Below are 13,087 nucleotides of genomic sequence, written 5' to 3' on the forward strand. Positions count from 1 at the left end.
CTCATTAATCTTCAACTGCCTCGAAGCATAGGCAATGACCTTGCCATCTTGCATCAACACTGCACCAAGCCCAATACGGGAAACATCACAATATACTGTGTAAGGCCCTAAACCTGTGGGCAATACTAACACCGGTGCCGTAGTCAGAGCTGTCTTGAGCCTCTAAAATCTCACCTCACACTCGTCCGACTATCTGAACTAGGCACCCTTCTGAGTCAGCCTGGTCATCCGGGCTGCGATTGATGAGAACCCCTCCACGAACCGACGATAGTAGCCTGCCAATCCCAAGAAACTCCGGATCTCTGTAGTTGATGCTAGTCTAGGCTAGTTCTTGACTGCCTCAATCTTCTTCGGGTCAACCTAAATACCCTCTGCTGATACGACATGACCCAGGAATGCAACCGAACTCAACCAGAACTCACACTTCGAGAATTTAGCATATAACGACTATCCCTCAAGGTCTGAAGAACCACTCTAAGATGTTGCTCGTGCTCCTCCCGGCTGCGGGAATATATCAGAATATCATCAATGAAGACTATCACGGATGAGTCCAAATAAGGCCTGAACACTCGGTTCATCAAATCCATAAAAGTTGCTGGGGAATTTGTCAACCCGAATGACATAACCAAGAACTCATAATGCCCGTACCGAGTGTGGAATGCTGTCTTAGGGACATTAGATGCCCTAATCCTCAACTGATGGTAGCTAGATCTCAAGTCAATCTTTGAAAATACCTTGGCACCCTGAAGCTGATCGAACAAATCATCAATCCTCGGCAGAGGATACTTATTCTTGATGGTGACCTTGTTCAACTGCCGGTAATCAATGCACATTCTCATCGAACCATCTTTTTTCTTAACAAACAACACCGGCACACCCCAAGGCGAAATGCTGGGTCTAATGAAACCCTTCTCAAGAAAGTCTTGCAACTGCTCCTTCAACTCTTTCAACTCTGGCGGGGCCATGCGATATGGCGGAATAGAAATGGGCTAAGTGCCCGGAACCAAATCGATGCAGAAATCAATATCCCTATCGGGTGGCATACCCGGCAAGTCTGAAGGGAAAACATCAGGAAACTCACGAACCACGGGCACCGAATCAATAGAGGGAACCTCAACACTAGAATCGCGAACATAAGCCAAATAGGCTAAACACCCTTTCTCGACCATACGCCGAGCCTTCACGTAAGAGATAACACTATGGGTAGAATGACCAGGAGTCCCTCTCCACTCTAAACGGGGAAAATCCGGTAAGGCTAAGGTCACAGTCTTGGCGTGACAGTCCAAGATGGAATGGTACGGGGATAACCAGTCCATCCCCAATATAACATCGAAGTCGACCATGTCTAACAGCAACAAATCAACACGGGTCTAAAGACCCCCAATCACCACAATACAAGAATGATGGACTCAATCGACCACAATAGAATCACCCACCGGTGTAGACACATAAATATGAATACTCAATGAATCACTAGGCATGACCAGGTACGGTGCAAAATAAGATGACACATACGAATACGTAGACCCTATATCAAATAGCACTGAAGCATCTCTATCACAAACCAGAATGGTACCTATAATGACTGCATCTGAAGCCTCAGCCTCGGGCCTAGCTGGAAGGGTGTAACATCGGGGCTGGGCCCCACGACCCTGAACTACCTCTCTGGGACGGCCTGCTGCTGGCTGGCCTCCACCTCTGGTGGCCTGAGCTCCACCTCTAGGACCTCTACCTCCACCTCTAGCACCTCTACCCCCACCTCTAACTGGCTGGGCGGACTGTGGAATGCCTGGTGCCTGTACCATAGCACGAGAACCCTGATGTTCAGAGCTATCTAGTGCTCGAGGGCAAAACCTGGCAATGTGACCGGGATCACCACAAGTGTAACAAGCCCTCGGTTGCTGAAACTGTTGGCCCTGTCGACCTGAATGACCACCTCGGAAACTCTGAAGCATCGGTGCACTGATAGGAGCTGGTGGTGCACTGTAAGGCTGCTGATCAGAATAGTGCGTCTGAGAACCACGACCACCTGAAGTACCATGAGAGACCTGGAGAGCTGACTGAAAGGGCCTAGGAGGATGGCCTCTACCATATGAATCTCTACCTCCAAACAAGGTACTACTAAATCTGCCTGAATGATGGGGCCTTTTATCCAACCCATGACCACCTCCCTGTGATAGAACCATCTCAACTCTGCGGGCCACATTGGCCACCTCCTGGAAGGTGATCTCACTCCCAGCCTCATTGGCCATCTGAAGATGAATTGGCTGAATAAGACCATTAATAAATCTCCTCACCCCCTCTCTCTCGGTGGGAAGTATGACTAGAGCATGGCGAGCTAGATCGATAAACCTGGTCTCATACTAGGTGACCGTCATGGAACCCTACTGGAGGCGCTCAAACTACCTCCGAAAGGCCTCTATCTGAGTCACGGGGAGAAACTTCTCCAAAAATAACGTTGTGAACTGCTCCCAAGTCAAAGATAGCGAACCGGCTAGTCTAGCTAAGCAATAATCCCTCCACCAAGTCTTGGCGGATCCAGACGAAAGGTAGCAAAATCAACTCCATTGGTCTCAACGATCCCCATGTTCCGAAGAACCTCGTGACAACTATCCAGATAATCCTGGGGATCCTCAGTAGATGCACCGCTGAATATAGAAGTGAAGAGCTTGGTGAACCTATCCAGCCTCCACAAAGCATCGGCGGACATAGCCGCTCCATCGCCGGTCTGAGCAACTACACCCGGCTGAACTGCCACGGCTGGTTGAACCGCTGGAGCCTGAACCTGGGGAGCTACCTGCTCTGGAGTGCGCGTAGCAGAAGTCTGAGCCCTTCCTCCAGCCTGAGAAGTGGCTAGTGCTACGGGAAGCAAACCCGCTCGGGTGACACTCTCCATGAGGCCTACCAATCGGACCAGAGCGTCCTGAAGAACTGGGGTGGCAATGAACCCCTCTAGGACCTGAGCTGGGCCCACCAGAACTGCTGGGGCCGGAACCTTCTCAAAATCAACCTGAGGCTCCGCTACTGGTGCTGCTGCTCGGGGCTGAGCTCTGCCCCTACCTCGCCCTCGCCATCTGCCCCTAGTGGGAGCTGCTGCTGGGGGCTAGGGTTGCTGAGCGGTAGATGAGTAAGCGCGTGTTCTCACCATCTGCGAAAGAGCAAAGTATAAATCCAATTAGCATTTAAGGAACAAATTCGCACGACAAGAAAGAACAAATGTGAAATTTTCCTAACTCTATAGCCTCTGGGGTATAAATACAAACATCTCCGTACCGATCCCTCAAACTCTACTGAGCTTGTCCATGAGTTGTGAGACCTATGTAACCTAAAGCTCTAATACCAACTTGTCACGACCCGGATTTCCCACCCTCGGGAGTCGTGATGGCGCCTACTAATGTGAGCCAGGTAAGCCAATTCTTAACTGCTACTTCATTAACAAATTACTTTTTTTTAACAATTATCAGTGATAGCATGAAAACAACGGAATTAAATAAATAAGCGGAAGACCTAAATTAAATAAGCTGAACAACAATGCGAAAGTCAACATATGTCTCTACCCAAGAACTGGTGTCACATCACTCACAAACTACTAAGAGTACTAAATACAACCATTTGAAAGAAATATAACATTGTTTGTCTCGAATATATGAGATAACAGAATGAAATATAAGATAGAAGAGACGTCAGGCCTACGAACGCCTGCAAGGCTACCTCGGTGTCTCGGTGGACTGAAGGCTGGCTCCCGCACTATTCCTGCTGTCCAATACCTGGATTTGTACAAAAGAGCACAGAGTGTAGTATCAGCACAACCGACCCCATGTGCTGGTAAGTGTCCAGCCTAACCTCGGCGAAGTAGTGACGAGGCTAGGACCAGACTCCAAATAAACCTGTGCAGTTTATATATATATATATATACAACGGGAAAAGATACAGGAATAACCAGTCAATGCGGGTAGGGGAATCATGTTGTGGGGGTGAATATAGTTCCGAATAGAAAGACATCAAGTAAGGAAGGAAACAACATAACTAGAATATTAACAAGGAAGCAGAAATCAACAATTTGCACGGCATCACCCTTCGTGCTTTTACTCTCATTCTCACCAAAATAATACACGGCATCACCCTTCGTGCTTTACGCTCTTCCTCACCCAAACAACAATCACAAGGCAAATAGGGTAAGGAAATCTAATACCTCGAAGTAAATCAAATAACAACAAGTAATGAAAGAAACAACATAACTCGGATATCAACAAAGAAATCAGAAATCAACAAATGCACGACATCACCCTTCGTGCTTTTACTCTCGTCCTCACCAAATCAATCGTATCTTAATAATGTGCACGACATCACCCTTCTTGCTTTTACTCTCTTTCCTCACAATATAGTCAATGAATATCGGTACGGAATGGTACATCGTATGGCACAACATCACCCTTCGTGCTTCACACTCTTTCCTCACAATAGCAAACAATGCACAACATCACCCTTCGTGTTTTATCGCTCTTCCTCACCCAAACAACAATCACAAACAAGGGGCAAGGGATTAAACAAATAATAATAATAATAGAAATCCCGGCAAGGGAATATAATAAAACAGCTAAGTCCCAGCAAAGGAGCAATATCAATAAATCTCAACATCCCGACAAGGGAGATAATCAACAAAGCAACAAACATCCCGACAAGGGAACAATACAATAACTTTTTCTCTTTCTTTCACTTCTTACTTTATAACTCACTTTACCACTTGAGTCAATGCTCCAAAGGGTTCAATTATCTCATATACTTTCACAATTCGTATTACCACTCGAGCCAATGCTCCTCGAAGTTCAAAGATCACAATTTCTTTCACATGCTCTTTACAACATATAGAAATCATCATTTAGGCATGAAAGATACAACAAAATCAGAATATCGGCAATATAAAGACTCACGGTCATGCTAGACACCAACGTATAGATACTCGTCACCATGCCTATACGTCGTACTCGACAATTAGCAAGTAGAAAATAAGACTCAACTCCTAATCCATCAAGCTAAGGTTAGACCAAACACTTACCTTGAAGCTTTGAACACCACTCAAGCCTCAATTATAGCTTTACCCCTTGATTCCACCAATAATCCGCTCGAATCTAGTCACAAGTTACTTAATTACATCAATAAGTGCTAAATGAATTAACCCCAATGCATGAAAATGAGTTTTCCCAAAGTTTTACCCAAAAAAATCAAAATTACCCCCGGGCACACGTGGTCGAAACCCGAGGTTCGGACCAAAACCCGATTACCCATTCCCCCACAAATCCAAATGAATAATTTATTTTGAAATCGGACCTCAAATTAAGGTCCAAATCCCCAATTTTTTTTGGAAGACTGATAGTAGGCTATATAGTTGATATTTACACCTTAATATGACCATACTTTGTTGTTGTTTTATAGATATATTGCCAACAAAATGCTCTAAATAGTGTTCTTTTGTTTAGCAGGGAATATTATATGAGAGGAAGCAACATGGAGTGTTTTGGGGGCGATAATGTGAAGAAAAACGCCCACTCGAGAAGTACCCGAACATCAAGAAGCATAAATGGTCCGGACAAGAAGGCCACCGCGACCGTGGTGAACCGCGGTGAACCGCGGCAGATTAATTCAAGGAGGCAGAAAGCTCAGCGTTCACCGCAGTCGATCGCGGTTGGCCGTGACCGCGGTGAACTGTTCAACCGCTGGAAGTTGTGGACCAAAGTGTAATTTTGGGAAAACTTTTGTAAAACCCTTATAAGCTTTAGACATTCGCCCAACTGGAAAAAAAGGCTAATTTTAGACTACTTTTGGAGGAAAAACAAGTGTGAGAAGATCAACCAAACATTAGAGTTTTTCTATCTCTTTTTGATTCTTGCAATGTTACATTATGAACAATTTAGTAGTTCTTCCTTATTTTGTTATGAGTAGCTAAACAATTATCTAGGGTTGATGGAACCAATTGTTGGTTGAAGTTTTGACTCAAGTTGTTATAATCGAACCGGATTTATGATATGATTGTTCAACTATGTTTTGTATGGTGATTAATTGAATGGGCCCTTGATTAATCGTGTCTAATCACCTTATATTGCTTGAGAAATAATATTGGGTTAGATAGCTGTTGAACAACACCACTTTTGGGTAATTGAAGAGATTCTTTACTTGAATTTAAAAGTGGGTTTAGAGATAACAAAACTTTGGTGGGATAATCTAGAGTTGTATACCCATAGTCAGCTAGAGCAGTTCGAGAGAATGCTCTAGTAAATTATCGTAGTTAATCGAGAGATAATTACGATAGCCCATAACTCTTAATCCTTACAGAGTATTACGGCGAGATTATAGCGGACGAGTCAAGATTTAAACTAGCAATTGGGGAAATCACTGCCCTAGACCTTTTTACCATTGAATTATCTTTGTTTTAGCTTATTGTTGTTTTTAATAAGTAGTTGAAGTCGTTAAACAAAAACCCAATCTTTATTGATCAAAAATCTTGCATCTAGAGATTGATTGAGTTGATAATAACATTGTTGGAAAGTGTAATAGATAGGTTAGTTCCCCGAGGATTCGATTCCGGACTTAAAACCGGATTATATTTGCAGCGACCGCTTTGTCTTTTAAAAGGCATAGTTGGGCGTTATCAAAGACCTAAGTTCTACCCAAAACACCAAATTTCCCCCATGAAAATCTTTGATTTTAAGTTGAAACCATGTTAAAAGATGTTAATGATTGAAGAAAACTAGTTAAAAATGACTTACAATTGATTTGGAGAAGAAAAGTTGTGTGAAAAATCGCCTCTTATGTTTTTGGGGTTTTGAAAAAAGTGAAAGTTAACTGAAAATCCCATCTATTTATACCCCTCTCAGACCCTCACCGCGGACCGCATAAAAAGGATCGCGGCCGCGGAGCTCCACCGCCGACCGCACTAAACGGATTGCGGCCGCACAGGCCTCCCTGAAGACCTGCAGTTCAGCACCCTGTGCGGACCGCACAAAGGTGACTGCGGTCGCACAGCCTCCACCGCGCCCCGCACAAAGGCGACTGCGGCCGCGCTGGCCCCTCCGCGGTCGCAAGCGATTTCTCACGGACCGCACTAAAGGGTTCAGCGGCCTGCAACTTCCTGAACCTGCAACATCTGACTTTTTAAGCTTAAGGCATCTCGGAACCTACTCGAACTCACCAAAGCCCTCGAAACTCCAACCCAAGTATACACACAACCTCAAAAACATCCTACGGACATATTCGTGTAATCAAATTACCATAATAACATCACGAGCATCGAATTAAACTTCGAGATCAATGAAATTTCTCAAAACTCTTTTAAACATCACATTTCTCAATTAAGGACCGGATGACGTCAAACGACGTCCGTCTTTAACCAAATTTCACAGGAATGACTCAAGTGATATATAAGACTTGTACCGGGCGGCGGAACCAAAACACGGGCCTGATACCAACTTGTTCTAATCAAATTTCATTTCAATTTCCATAGACATTTTCAGAAAAACAATTTCCTTAAAAAAAATTCACTTCTCGGGCTAGGGACCTCGGATTCCGATTCCGGGCATACGCCCGAGTCCCATATTTTCCTACGGACCCTCCGGGATAGTCAAATTAGGGGTCCGGGTTCGTTTACCCAAAATGTTGACCGAAGTCAAATTTATTCATTTTAAGCTCAAAACTTAGCATTTTTCACAAAATTTCACATTTAAGCTTTCCGGCTACGCGTCCGGACTGCGCACGCAAATCGAGGCTACTCTAAATGAGGTTTTCAAGGCCTCGAAAGCACAGAATGAATAAGGAAATAAATGATGACGACCCAAAACAGATTTTAATTTAATAAGTCGTTTCCTTAATTGAACACGTCCATGTAATTTGTTAATACTAGGACCTTAGAGCTATTTCATTTATTAAATTAGTTATTTGAATTAGCAGGAAATCAACAAACAAATAGCATTAGTTAGAAACTAAAACATAACATGAAGCAAAAAAAAGACAAGAACGAACCAAATTGTAGTTCGTTCTAGAACAAAGTCTATTCATGGTTCAACATTCTCTTAAAGTGTAAATTGAGTATTTGACACAATCATGTAAAATAAACTATTTTTCCATGAGGAAAAATACATTATTTTTCCATCAAATAAATTTTATAAGATAATATTTTAAATCTACACTGGATAATTAGAAAAAATAAAATATTTAAGAATATAAAATGGAAAAAAAATAGTTAGCAAGAGTCAATAAAAATAAAAATTCAAAAGCAAAATGTCCGATCTAAATTTTTATCATTTGGAAATAGTATGCATACTACGAATTTTTATCCTTTAGAGTGATTATTTGATAAAATTATAATTGCAGTTAAAATTTAAAATTTATGATGAACTAATATTATGAATTTGAATTAAAAAAATAGGTTGTTACCTTTAACATTGAGGACAAATAATAAAATATTAGAATTAAAATACCATTAAGGTTGAGAAAATAATTAAATCTTTGAATAAGCTAACTAGCTAGAGCACTAAATTGGTTCATTTTCAAATTCCTCACATAAGTAAAATTATATTTCAATTAACCGAATAAGAAGAGTATTGAAGATGAAAGAAATTGGATAAGATATCGAATTCGATTATAGTATAGTATAAAAAAATAAATTGGTAAAATGCAAACTTGAATAAATAAGGATGAAATAGAAGAAGACAACGTATATTACAAATGGGTTGCTATTAATTTTTATTTATCTTTTTACTTTTAAATTTTTTCAACAAATGAAAAATCTCTATAATTTTTTACATATTAAGTTATTTGTTGCAAAATATTAGTAACTCAATTTTGGTCATTTTACATTATCACATATCAATTTTTTATTAGCCAAGGGCAATATCTTCATTCCCAGATTTCTAAAGGTCTAAAGTATTAATTTCTCAATTTGTGTTATTTAACAACTTTTTGAAGAGCCGTGATAAAAATATTTTAGTGTTACTTATTTATTTTGTATTAAATTACAAAAATAGCAACAATTTTGCCTGGTTGTTCCCACAAAAGTTCTCAGTAATCACAACTAGGCATCTGAGAACTTTTGTGGTGCATAATTTCTTTGATTATTGAGCTTAAATACAATATTTAATATTTCATTGGTTCCAAAAATGATAACGCTATTTTGTCTACGTTTAAAAAACTAATAATGCTTTTTAAAATTTAGAAAAAATTCATCATGAGCATTTTATTTCATATTTAATGATAAACTTTTATAGCCTCTCAAATATCATAAGCTTCAAAAGTCTTCATTTCCTACTTTTTTAAATAAATACCATATCCAGTCAAACTACGCAATATAAATTGAAACAAATTGATAATATTTATCTATTCTGTAAAGTTACGTGCTCATTAAAATGAATACACACGCAAAGTGCGTACCCTAAGACTAGTATTATATTAAAAGCACGAAGGCCTTTAGCGAAATGTCTTTCGCATTTTATACCCCTTTAAAATATATTTTATATTGGATAAAATAGTAATTTAATTTATTTTCCCAATATGTAGGAATAATCATTAATTATTTTTCTAATATTAGAAATAACTATTTCAATTATTTGCCTAGGACTTTAATTTGAAAAATCATAATAGTCATTTAATTATTTATCTAATATTCATGACTTTGATTTGAAAAATCATATTATTTCATTCAATTCCTTTTCAAGGGTACTTCACTCTCAACTCCATTTATAGGAGTACATATTTTTAAGACCACGAATATTATTTTGTTATAAATTTTTTTGTTAGGAGTTCCTATGTTTCTTTTCTTCTTCAGTTTTAGTTCCTTTTCTAGGTTACAGGTACTTTTTTGGTTAAAAACTTTTACGCTTTTTTTCTTTTTTAAAAGAAAGAATTACAAGAAAATATACATGATTTCACATCATAACAAAAATGACCCATGTTTTTAAGTTTTACCTAACCTAGTCCATATTGTACATATTTTGAAAGCACTAGCAACTTCAAAATTTGTGTTCTCACAACCATTGCTTCTAAAAGCTATGGAGTTAAATATGTGTTCTCACATCCATTGATTTCACTCTCTCTTTTTCTCACATCTTCTACATATGCTTCAAAGGGTCGTCCGCCATTGTTGCTTCTTACCCTGTGTCACCTGGTTGCAATGAAAGAAAATTGAAGAGTAGAAGTCCACCAATGAAGGCCATTCAAAGCTTTGCTTTCGAAAATAGGATTTTTTGAGTTTGTTAGTTGTTTGGATTGGGCATTGTTCCAATTGATTGAAAATATCAAAAGGAGTTCAGAATTTAAATTTGAAGTGATTTGGAGTAGATTTGAGAAAAGACGCAAGGAAGAAGATGAAGTCAGTTTTTTGTATAATTATGTATAATCTTGTATAATAATGTATATGAGTGTATAAATACATCTTATACACTATTGTACACTTTTATACACCTTTATACAAGCGTCTGTAGACGAACTTCTTCCACGATTTTCAGTTGCAATTCTTGTTCAAAACCAATCCAAATCTCCATTAAATGACTTCAAATTTTATATACAACCTCCTTATACTATTTCTAACAAGTCTAAATAACACCCACTCCAAATTTCTCACAAAATCAAATTCGAAATTTAAACTCACATGTTTAAGCTTGTTAAAAATTTAATTTTCACCATCCAAATGGATTTGGTTTGTTGAACTAATATTTGAGTCATAGTTACTGATTCGAAAATTAACTTAAAAGCTTGAGCAATTTTTTTTAAAATTAAATAGTAATTTCTAGAACCTATTGGAGTTGGATGTTAAAACTTAGCCTATTATTTTTGGGCTAGTTGATTGTAAATTAAAATATGGGCTATAAAATTAAAAAGTAAGGAGCTCAGTTGTTCTTGTATAAAATTTTCCCTTTTTAAAACTCCTTTTCTTTGTCTATTGGAACTATGCATAATTTTACCGAACAAAGATCCTTTCCTTTATTAATTACATAGGTAAATACTTCTATAAAAAGTTAGTATTCCTCGGTCTTCATCATCGAAGGTTATGTTTCGTTATTGGATCTCAAGCTTTGCGAATTTCCGGTTTTTCTTTCTTTAGAAAATCTTTTTATATTTATTTATGCTTGAATTTTTAGCTTTCTAATCATGATGATTATTTTCTAGGTTATGTTTAACTCTCGGTATATGATGAATAAGTACTTCAACTATGTTAGCATGCATGCCTCTTCTTTTAGGAGTTTTATTTGTAAGATCCAGTGGCGGAGCCACATGCACTAAAGAGGTGTCAATCGACACCCCTTTGTCGGAAAATTATACTATGTAGCTCGATAATTTTTTAAAAATATGTATATATACTATGTATTGGCACCTCTTGACTTCTTGGTGAGTTTATTTCTGTCACGACCCATTTTTTTGAACAAGCGGGGACTGACACTCGATCACTAAACATGACCGAGCGAACCATCTCTGCTTATCAAATCTATTATAACTCTAAAGTTTACATGCATCAAGGCAATACTCTAACCAAATACTTTTGATTAATTTAAATATTTAAATAAATCAACTCCAAAACTTTATTCATAGTAACTACTGAATTACTGCTAAGTTATTATAAAAAACATATGAATCTTAACTCAATGACTATGTTTATGAAGCCTCTACTGATAAACTGATGCACTGCTCAGGACATGAGGCCTGGCCAGTTCTCTAAGTAAACAAAGAAATAACTAAATAAAGATGACTCAAAGGAATACTCCACGAACAAAAGCGGAGCTCACCAATAGCACTAGAAGAGAAGGAAGTCCTAACCCGTAGCCTGCTCGCCTGCAAAATAGGTTCCTACGTTGTATCGTAGACCAACGTAAGTTCCCAAAAGAGAACATCAGTACCATCCATTGTACTCAGTGAGTCTCAACAACAGGGGGAGAAACTTTACTAACATATACATTACGAACAAAGGTTCTAAATGCATGTAAAACAAAAAGCTTATAAGAATAATTCTAAAATAATTGCATACTAGCAGTTTATGAATATTCTAAAAGAAATTCTTTTTTTTTCAAAAAAATACTTTTCTTTATACTTTGGGAGTTCCAACTATCCTGACTTAATTCCGTCTTAGTCACCGTGTGATCGGCACGGGTTCGATCCCAACCTGATCGAATAGGCCCAATCCACGAGGTGTCACTCGCTTCATGGTTCTCAGCGCTCATGTATCATACCTTAGCATGGATAAGTAAATTCTCAGCAACGAGACCCTAGGCTCGTGTGCTCCCTACTTTGGCACAAATAGTTTCAGTAAGTCAACGTCTTAGTCAGGACCCTCGTCCTGGACGATAACCCCTTCTCAGAATAAGGGATACTCCCAAAAATCTTTTCTTTCTAAAACTTTTTCTTGTGACTTTTCAAGTCTAAATCTTTCAAACATACTTATTCTAGAATTCTTAAATGTAAGGTATGACATAAGAATGAAATAAAACATTCAAAATTATTTCTAAATATTCTTGCTTTTTCATGAATTTTCAACATGAAAATGGCATATAAGAATAATATAAAAATCTGAAAATTTATGCACATATATCAAAATAAATCATCTAACTTTAACTAAAATAATTCTAAGCTAATAGGAACTCACTCACTTCAATTAAGTATATATTCACTCTTTTAGCCAATTCATCAAACACCTTGTATGCATATTTTTGTGAGTTAAACCACTTTGGTAAAGAGTTATATCAACTAACCTCAAAACTTCTCGAACCAATACGTAGGCCCTTGTTCAATTGACACCAGTCAAACAATCGATTCTACAACAACCAATGCATTTTAATTAATTTTAAAGTTTCGCACCTAAACACGGGACTTTACTATTGATATAGAGAAAGAAGAGAATTAACTATTCTATTCTTACCTATTACTATTATAGAGTAATTGACAATAGCGAATTTTATATACCTGAGTTCAAGAATTAGTGATTTGTATAGAACCCTAGAATTTTCTTTTCGTTCCAACGTGCCTTGCGATTGTTGCGTAAAAGAACAACGTTCTGTTTTTGTTTTTTGGTATAAAGCTGCGTTCCGTCTTTTTTTTTTTTTTTTTAATA

General features: G+C 38.3%; 1 long non-coding RNA gene across 1 annotated transcript; it reads right to left on the reverse strand.

The window, feature by feature from the left end:
• Positions 1–11,597: 11,597 nt before the first annotated feature.
• On the reverse strand, positions 11,598–13,074 carry LOC107776758 (uncharacterized). Its single transcript, XR_001646044.2, has 3 exons — positions 12,940–13,074; positions 12,729–12,791; positions 11,598–11,829 (listed from the first exon to the last, which is right to left on the reverse strand). It is a non-coding gene; the product is annotated as an uncharacterized LOC107776758 (long non-coding RNA).
• Positions 13,075–13,087: the final 13 nt, after the last annotated feature.

Source organism: Nicotiana tabacum, chromosome 1 (assembly GCF_000715075.1).
Source record: "Nicotiana tabacum cultivar K326 chromosome 1, ASM71507v2, whole genome shotgun sequence".
Lineage (NCBI taxonomy): Eukaryota > Viridiplantae > Streptophyta > Magnoliopsida > Solanales > Solanaceae > Nicotiana > Nicotiana tabacum.